Source organism: Vulpes lagopus, chromosome X (assembly GCF_018345385.1).
Source record: "Vulpes lagopus strain Blue_001 chromosome X, ASM1834538v1, whole genome shotgun sequence".
NCBI lineage: Eukaryota > Metazoa > Chordata > Mammalia > Carnivora > Canidae > Vulpes > Vulpes lagopus.
The window spans coordinates 14,908,357-14,917,976 of record NC_054848.1 but is presented as its reverse complement, the minus strand read 5'-3'; positions in this window follow the sequence as shown (position 1 = coordinate 14,917,976).

Below are 9,620 nucleotides of genomic sequence, written 5' to 3'. Positions count from 1 at the left end.
CCACAGTGTTTAAAAGAAAAATTATACTTAAATTCTTCATAATTTTTATAAATGTCAAAACATGAAGGACCTAATACAATAATCTATAAGACATAGAAAAGAGATTACTGCAGGGGATCCTGGGTGCTCAGCTGGTTTGGCGCCTGCCTTTGGCCCAGGGCGTGATCTGGAGACTCCGGGATCGAATCCCCTCTCTCTGTGTCTCTCATGAATAAATAAAAAGATTTATTCTTTTAGAGAATAAATAATAATAGAGAGAGAGGGGGGCAGAGACAAAAGGCCGAGGGAGAAGCAGGCCCCATGACCGGAGCCCGACGTGGGACTCGATCCGGGACTCCGGGACCACGCCCTGGGCTGAAGGGGGCGCTAAACCGCTGGGCGGCAAACCGCTGGGCCACCCACATGTCTCCTGTTTTTGTTTTTGTTTTTGTTTTTTTTAAGCAATTTGTAAGGAATAATAAAAGAATGAAATTTTAAAATAATAGGATGTTTTAAATGTATAAAGAAAGATGATCCCCAAAAAAAAAAAAAAAAAAAAAAAAGAAAGATGATCCTAGAAACCCCTTAAAGAGGAAATTAAAAAGGAAATTACTGCCTATAACCCAATGAAAAGGAGAAAAGTTATACTGCCTAAAATTTACAGGACACAGTGAAAGCAGGTCTTAAAGGAAAATTAATAGCTTAAATGTCTTCATTATTTTTTTAAATGTCTAAAAATGAAGGACCTATACCAAACTTAAGACATTAGAAAAAGAACTGCAGGGGATCCCTGGGTGGCTCAGCGGTTTGGCGCCTGCCTTTGGCCCAGGGCGCGATCTTGGAGTCCCGGGATCGAGTCCCACGTCGGGCTCCCTGCATGGAGCCTGCTACTCCCTCTGCCTGTGTCTCTCTCTCTCTCTCTCTCTCTCTCTCTCTCTCTCTCATGAATGAATAATAAATAAAAATTTAAAAAGAAAGAAAAAGAACAGCAGGGGCGCCAGGGGCGCCTGGGTGGCTCAGTCAGTTGAGTGTTGAGCATCCGCCTTCGGCTCAGACCATGATCCCAGGGTCCTGGGATCGAGCTGAGCCCCATGTGGGGCTCCCTGCTCAGTGGGGCATCTGCTTCTTCCTCTCCCTCTGCCCCTCCCTTTGCTTGTATGCACCTGCTCACTCTCTGTCAGATAAATAAATAAAATCTGAAAAAGAAAACCAAACAAGAAAAAGAACAGCAAAATAAGAACCAGAACATCAAAGAGAATGCATACAGATAAAAGCTGAAATAAGTGAAATAGACAACAAATATCCCTCCCTCAAAACAGCTCAAGGGCAAAACAAACGCCAAGGCTGATACGTAGACAAAAAAGAGAATGTTGCAAGTCCCTGGCAAGACAGATCAAGGGGAAGGAAAGCAAGCCCAAGTTCGCAAGAGGAGGAATAGGAAAGGTAACCTACCCAGAGATGTAGTAGAAATTAAAACAATCGTGAAAATTTATAAGTAAATTTGAACAACTTAAAGGAAAGGACTGATTTATTTACAAAATACAAGCTGCCAAAACAGACCAACAACTTAAAAGAGATCAATTCCAGACTGAAAAGGAGACTGGCAGTCCTACCAGGAAAAAGACGTCAGGCCCACACAGGGCCATCGTTGAGTCTTTCGGGTTTTTGTTTGTTTTTAAAGATGTTATTTATTCATGAGAGACACAGAGAGAGAGGCAGGACACAGGTAGAGGGAGAAGCAGGCTCCGTGCGGGGAGCCCGATACGGGGCTCGATCCCGGGATCCTGGGATCGCACCCAGAGCCAAAGGCATACTCTCAACTGCTGAGCCACCCAGGCGTCTGCCATCGCTGTTTTATCCGACCTTTAGTAGACAAGTGAGTCCAGTGTTCTTTGTACCTGTTTATCAAACTGAATGTGGACACAAATGATGCAGGGTTCTTGTCAAAATGGAGATGGAGATTTAGTAGATCTGGAGGGGGCCTGAGACTGCATTTCTAAGCAGCTCCCAGGTAGAGTGGATGTTGTTGGTTCGTGGAACCCGCTTGAGTAGCAAGGCTCCAACTCTTTCAAGCAGCAGGGGAAACAGATACAAAATTCCACGGTTCACTTTATGAGGCTAGCGCGGCATCAACACCCAAATCACACAAAGCTCATTCTAACAACAGTAAGGTGCTCTCAACCTCAACTTCATTTACAAATATAGATGGAAAGTCTAAATAACATTAGCAAATAGACTCCGGCATGAAATAAAAGGCGTAGAAAGTGCTTCAATGTGAAGAAACCTTAGCAATAGGATTCTTTATAGCAATGAACCAAGAGAACAAACCATATAAGGAGCCATTAGTGCTAATGGATGCTAAAAGCAGCCATTCCAAATAAAAACTTTAAGTAAAATAGGAATAGATGGAAACTATGTAAACAAAACTAAGAATATTTATTAAAAACCGACAACAAATATTTTAAATGTCAAACCACTAAAAATGTTCAATTAAAATCAAGGAGGAGACATGAATGCACACGAACACCATTATTATTTACTACTGCTTTGGGGCAATAGTTCTCAACCCCAGATGCCCATCAGAATCCTCTGGGAAGCCTTTCAAAAATATGTACTAATTCAATCTCTGAGCCTAGGGGCCTGGCACTAGGATTTTTAAAAAGAGCTTCCTGGCTGATGTTCATACACAACAAAACCCAGAGTGACAAACCAGTCTCAGAGGTTTCAGCAAAAGCAACATGTAAATGAAATAAAATAGCAGGTACGATCATTGGGAAAGAAGTGGAGTTGCCAGATAAAATGCAGACTTTCAAATGAACAATAAATAATTTTTTAGGTTAAGTATATCCCAAGCATTGCATGGGACATACTCATTCTAAAAAAAATTATTCATTATCTGAAATTCATATTTACCTTGGAAATCTGCATTTTTTTGCTATGTCTAGTAACCCTGAAAGAAAAGCTAAACTAGCTCTGTTTATTGGTGCTATAATTGTCTACCTTAAAAACCCAAGAGACCCTATCAAAAAAAACTTTCACAATTATTAACAATATTTGGTAAGGAGGTTGGATACCAGATATAATACAACAAAACAGAGCTTTTTTTTCCCATTCTAACAATAAGTACCTAGAAATGCAAATGGGGTAAGTTTTTCATTTATAATAGTGGCAAAAAACTATAAAATATTAAGGAATAAATTTAATAAAAGAGACATAAGACCCATAAAGGAAAACCTATAATACCCTATTAAAAGACCAAAAACAATTTATGAACAAATGGAAGGTTATAATTGTTCTTAGGAATACTTAATAAAATTTAAAATGTTAAATCTCCCAAATGTAATATATAAATTTCATTCAATTTCAATTAGAATCTTAACAGGGCTTTTCTTGGAATTGTTTAAGGTTATCTTTAAGTTCATATAGAGAAATAAGTGTCTGAGAATAAGCTAAGAAAAGGACAATGGAGGAGACTTACCACATATCAGGGAATTGTATAAAGCAACAAAAATCCAATTAACATCAATATGAAAAGAGACAAGAATTAATGAACACATCTAGAAAACCTAGAATTAAATATTGATATATTTGAGAAATTAGTATAGGACTGTGTGGTGGTTCAATTCAGTGGCAATGCATGTTCAATAAATGAGACTAGAATGACAGGGTATCCATATGGAGGAACATACAAATAAACCATATGGTATAGTATATAAAATAAACTCCTGGATATAAGGACTTAATGCAAAAATAAAAAATTTTCAAGAAAATCCAAGAGACACCAGTGAGAATGGGGAAAATCAACAAGGCAGGAAACAACCAATGTTGGAGAGGATGCGGAGAAAAGGGAACCCTCTTACACTGTTGGTGGGAATGTGAACTGGTGCAGCCACTCTGGAAAACTGTGTGGAGGTTCCTCAAAGAGTTAAAAATAGACCTGCCCTATGACCCAGCAATTGCACTGTTGGGGATTTACCCCAAAGATTCAGATGCAATGAAACGCTGGGACACCTGCACCCCGATGTTTCTAGCAGCAATGTCCACAATAGCCAAACTGTGGAAGGAGCCTCGGTGTCCATCAAAAGATGAATGGATAAAGAAGATGTGGTTTATGTATACAATGGAATATTCCTCAGCCATTAGAAATGACAAATACCCACCATTTGCTTCGACGTGGATGGAACTGGAGGGTATTATGCTGAGTGAAGTAAGTCAATCCGAGAAGGACAGTGTATGTTTTCATTCATTTGGGGAATATAAATAATAGTGAAAGGGAATATAAAGGAAGGGAAAAGAAATGTGTGGGAAATATCAGGAAGGGAGACAGAACATAAAGACTCCTAACTCGGGGAAACGAACTAGGGGTGGTGGAAGGGGAGGAGGGCGGGGGGTGGGGGGGAATGGGTGACGGGCACTGAGGGGGACACTTGACAGGATGAGCACTGGGTGTTTTTCTGTATGTTGGTAAATTGAACACCAATAAAAATTAATTTATAAATTAAAAAAAAAAGAAAATCCAAGAGAGTAGAGGCACCTGGGTGGCTCAGCCAGTTAAGCATCTAAAGATTTTGTCTTAGGTCATGATATCAGAGTCATGGGATAAAGCCCCAAGTTGACCTCTGTGCTCAGTGGGGAGTCTGCTTGAGATTCTCTCTCTCCCTCTCCCCCATCCCCAATCCTTTCCGTGCTCTAAAATAAATAAATCTTGAAAAAGAGAGAGAGAGAGAGAGAGAGAGAGAAAGAATAAGTACATCATCTAGAGAGAATGAGGAGACTTTCTGTAAGTCTAGAAGTTACAAACACAAATATGCAGGGTCCACAAGCCCACACTAGCCCCAATACACCAGGGCATAGAAAATATGCTGTTTTTTTTGTCTTGGTTTTGCTCTTGTTTTTATTCTTTTCTTTTTTATCATTATTATTGTTTTCTTTCTCTAAAATGCCACAGTTTAAAAGAACAATTAGCATATAAAAGAATCAGCCCTAAAACTCTCCTCAATGGCAGGGGAGTTCTGCTGGAACACTCAGGTGGGAGGGGCTAGTGGACATAGTATGTATTCCCCTTCTACCTTGAGAGCACAGACCAACGCACAACCTGGGCATCCTAACCAGCCTGCCACTTCAGCACACTCTGGGCCTCTAGCCCACATCAGCCCCAGCTGTCCGACCAAGGTGACCACAGGCCAGTGCATACTAGGATACCTCTGGTTAGCATTCACTACAGGCCTAGCCTTCACATCGAGGTGACATAGGGACAAAGTACCCCCAGAATACTCCAGGCCCACACCACTTTGGCTTCAGATGGCTTGCTAGGGTACCCCTGATGTAGAATGCTCCAGAACATCTCAGCTGACATCTGCTTCTGATCCAGCCGCTCTACCAGGGTGCCCTCTGCATGGAGTTCCCTGGAAACCCCAGCCCTGTGCCTGCATCTGTTTCAGCCCTATCCCTGGGGCACCCCCTGTGTAGAGTACCCTTGAACCCTCCCACCTGCACTGGCCTTGACTCTATCTGCCTAGCAAGGGCATATGCATGAAACACCTTGGGACACCCTGGCTTGCACCCAGTTGAGCTTTAGCTGTCCTGCCAGGCATATTTTGCAGGGAGAGCCCAGGGACCACATCGGCTCATACCCATTTTAGCTTTAGCTGTCCTGCCAGGGTGCCCTCAATGCAAAGCACCCTGGGACCTCTGGGCCTGTACCTTATGTCAGTTCCAGCCACCTCTTCATTCAAAGCAACCTCTGTGCAGAGAGTCCAGGAATACCCTGGTGTATATCCACTTTTGTTTCAGCTATCTAGCCAAAGTACCTTCTATTTGTAGAGCCCCAGGCCTCCAAGCTTGCACACACTTTAGTTTCAGCTATCCTGCTAGGGCACCCTCTGAACAGAGAGCTCAGGGACCTCCCAGCACACACAGTGCACCAGCTCTAACCACCTTACCATGGCTCTCCCGTGCAGAGTGCTATGGAACACTCTGGTGTGCACCCATTTTAGCACCAACTATCCTGCTAGGCAAACCTTAGATAATAGATTCCTGGAACACCTTGGCCTGCATCCACTTCAGTTATACCTGTCCTGACAGAGCACCTGCTGCATATAAAGCCCCAGAACCCTGAGCCCCTGCCAGCCACAGCTCCGGCCAGCCAGCCAAAGTCAACAGGTACACACAGTCCATATAGGGAACATCCAAACACAAGAAACAAACACAAAGTCAAGCAAAACAGGGAGAGACAGAAATATGCTCCAAAAGAAAGAACAAGGAAAAAACCCTCAGAAAAACAACTAAATGAAACAGAGCTAAGCAATATGCCTGATAAAGAACTTAAATGATCATAAAGATATTCACTGGGCCAGAGAGGCAAGTGGAAGAATTCAGTGAGACCTTCAGTAAAGAGATAGAGGATGTATAAAGGAACCAATCAGGATTGAAGAATACAGTAACTGAAATAAAAAAAACATGAGAGAATCAACAGTACATTAGCAGATGTAGAAGAACATATCTGGAAGATAGAGAAATGGAAAACACCCAAGCTGAACAGCAAAAAGAGAAAAAAATTTTTTTTAATGAGGACAGGTTAAGGGATCTCTTGTGAACCAACATTCACATTATGAGGGTCCTAGAAGAAGAGGGAGAAAGGGGTAGGAAATTTATTTGAAGAAATAATAGCTGAAAACTTCCCTAACTCAGGAAAGGAAAAGGACGTCCAAGTCCAAGAAGCACTGGAGTTCCAAACAAGATGAACCCAACAAGGTCCATATCACAACACATAATAATTAAAATGTCAAAGTTTAAAGATAGAGAAGTTTGAAAGCAGCAAGAGAGAAACAAAAAGTTATCTTCACATGAAACCCCCATAAAGCTATCAGCACATTCCTCAGCAGAAACTTGGTAAGCCAGAAGAAAGTGGCATGATATATTCAAAGAGCTGAAGGGAAAAACACCTGCAACCAAGAATACTCTAACTGGTAAAGTTATCATTCAGATTTGAAGAAGAGATAGAACTCCCCCAGATAAACAGAAAATAAAGGAATTAATCACCACTAAACCAGTCTTTTTTTTCTTTTTTCTTTTCGTAAAGATTTATTGATTTATGATAGACAAAGAGAGAGAGAGAGAGGCAGAGACACAGGAGAAGGGAGAAGCAGGCTCCATGCCGGGAGCCTGACATGGGACTCCATCCTGGGACTCTAGGATCGCGCCCTGGGCCAAAGGCAGGCACCAAACCGCTGAGCTACCCAGGGATCCCCCTAAACCAGTCTTATAAGAAATGTCAAAAGGACTTCTTTAACTGGAAAATATCCATAATTAGACATAATAAAATTATTAATTAAAAGATGCAAAATATGACAACATATACATAAAACAGAAGAGGGAGTAAACAGAAAAAGGGGAATTTTTTTTAAGAATGCATTTGAAATTCGATGACAATAAATTAATATAGACCATTTACTTAGGATGCTATATAGGAACCACAAAAAATAAGAAAGCTAAACATAACACTATAGAAACTCATCAATCACAAAAAAAGAAAGCAAGAGAAAAAGAACAAGGAAGAAGTTCAAAAGCAACCAGAAAACAAATAACAAAAGGTAATAACTACATACCTATGAATAATTACTTTAAATGTAGATTGCTTTAAATGTAAATAATTACTTTAAATAATTACCTAAATGTTCTGATCAAAAGACATAGGGTGGTGGAATGGCTAAAAAAATGAAACACATCTATATGCTGTCTACAAGAAACTCACCTCAGACCTAAAGACACATACAGACTGAAAATGAAGGAATGGAAAAACATTCACCACGCAAATGGAAGTGAAAATAAATGCTGGGGAAGCAATAATTATATTAGACAAAACAGACTTTAAAACAAACACTAGGGGATCCCCAGGTGGCTCAGCGGTTTCGCGCCTGCCTTTGGCCCAGGGCACGATCCTGGAGTCCCGGGATCGAGTTCCGCATCCGGCTCCCGGCATGGAGCCTGTTTTTCCCTCTGCCTGTGTCTCTGCCTCTCTCTTTCTCTCTCTCTCTCTCTCTCTCTCTCTCTCATAAATAAATAAAAATAAATCTTTAAAACAAACAAACACTAGGGCAGCCTGGGTGGCTCAGCGGTTTAGCGCCACCTTTGGCCCAGGGCGTGATCCTGGAGACCCAGGATCAAGTCCCATATTGGGCTCCCTGCATGGAGCCTGCTTCTCCCTCTGCCTGTGTCTCTGCCTCTCTCTCTCTCTCTCTCTCTCTCTCTCGGTCTCTCATGAATAAATAAATAAAATCTTCAAAAAACAAACAAACACTATAACAAGAGACAAAGAAGGGCATTACAGGGGCACCTGGGTGGCTCAGTCAGTTAAATGTACAGCTCTTGATTGTGGCTCAGGTCATGATCTCAGGGTTGTAAGATCGAGCCCTGCATCAAGACCAGCATTGGGCTCCACACTGGGCATGGAGCCTGCTTAAGATTCTCTCTCTCCCTCTCCTTTGCTTGCTCATTCTTAAAAAAACCACAAAAAAAAAAAAGAAGAAGAAGAAGAAGGGCATTATATAATGATAAAGAGATCAATCCAGTAAGAGGCTATAAAACTGTAAATATCTATGTATCCAACATTAGAGCACTTAAATACATAAATATTAACAAACATAAAAAGAGAAAATGATGGTAAAACTATACTAGTAGGGAAGTTTAACAACCCACTTACAACAATGGATGGATAATCTAGGCAGAAATTAAAGGAAACAATGTCACTGAATGACACATTGGACCAGATGGACATTAACAGATATATACAGAACATTCTGTCTAAAAACAACAGAATACACGTTCTTTTCAAGTGCATATGGAACATTCTCCAGATAGATCATATATTAGGCCACAAAACAAGTCTTGATAAATTTAAGAAGACTGAAATCATACCATGCATCTTTTAAAAAATAAAAATAGTATAAAACTAGAAATAAAGCACAAGAAAAAAATAGAAAAAACACAAACACATGCAGACTAGACAACATGTTACTAAGTAACTAATGGGTCAACAGTCCAAAATCTTTGGGACACAGACATAATGAAAGCAGTTCTAACAGGGAAATCTATAGACATACAGGCCTACCTCAAGAAACAAAAACCTCAAATAAATAATCTAACCTTATGTCTAAAGGAGCCAGAGAAATAACAAAGCCCAAGATGATTGGAAGAAAGGGAATAATACACATCAGAGCAGAAATAAATGACATAAAGACTAAAAGAGAGAGAGAGAGAGAGAGAAATCAATGAAAGTAAAAGCTGTTTTTTTAAAAAAGATAAACAAAATTTATAAAGCCTTACCCACATTCAGCAAGAAAAAAAAGGACTCAAAATCAGAAACAAGAGAGATGAAACCATTGACACTATAAAAATATGAAGAATTATAAGAATACTACGCAAGTTTATATGCCAATGAATTAGACAATCTAAAGAAATTGATAAATTCCTAGAAACATACAATCTTCTAAAACTGAACCAGGAGGAAACAGAAAATCTGAACACATTACAGTAACAAAAATGAGTTGGTAATAAAAAAACTACCACAAAATAAAAATCCAGGGCCAGATGGATTCACAGGTGAATTTAACCAAACAATTAAAGAAGAGCTAATATCTATT